Source organism: Siphateles boraxobius, unplaced genomic scaffold (genome assembly GCF_051911475.1).
Source record: "Siphateles boraxobius isolate OS27281-9 unplaced genomic scaffold, OSU_SipBor_1 360, whole genome shotgun sequence".
NCBI classification, from domain to species: domain Eukaryota; kingdom Metazoa; phylum Chordata; class Actinopteri; order Cypriniformes; family Leuciscidae; genus Siphateles; species Siphateles boraxobius.
In genome coordinates, this window is record NW_027508987.1 from 35,001 (window position 1) to 35,413 (window position 413).

The window sequence follows — 413 nt, forward strand, 5'->3', positions numbered from 1 at the left end:
GGTTCTCCGAGTCGGGCGGAGGGTGGACCTAGGTGTGGGTCCCTGCCCGGAGCTCTGGTTCTCCGAGTCGGGTGAATCCCTGTCAGGAATTGGGGACTTCATCACATATGATGAAAAATCCCCAATTCTTTACAGGGATTCACCCGCTGAAAATGTCTAAGTCGAAAACAGCATCCCACCTGCAACTTATTTGACGGAGCTCTTTGTGGACAGTTTGATTTTATGCCAATTTTGCATAATTAATATCTGTAATGTACATCAGATCGTTGTGCTATATGACCCCAGAGTATGGAGCCCCAAGTCGGCTTGGTTCCCGAGTTACGCCCGGTCAGATATGGGACTTTGACCGGGTGTATCTCAGAAACCACGCCGACTTGGGGCTCCATACTCCGGGCATGGGGAGGCACCCTTGG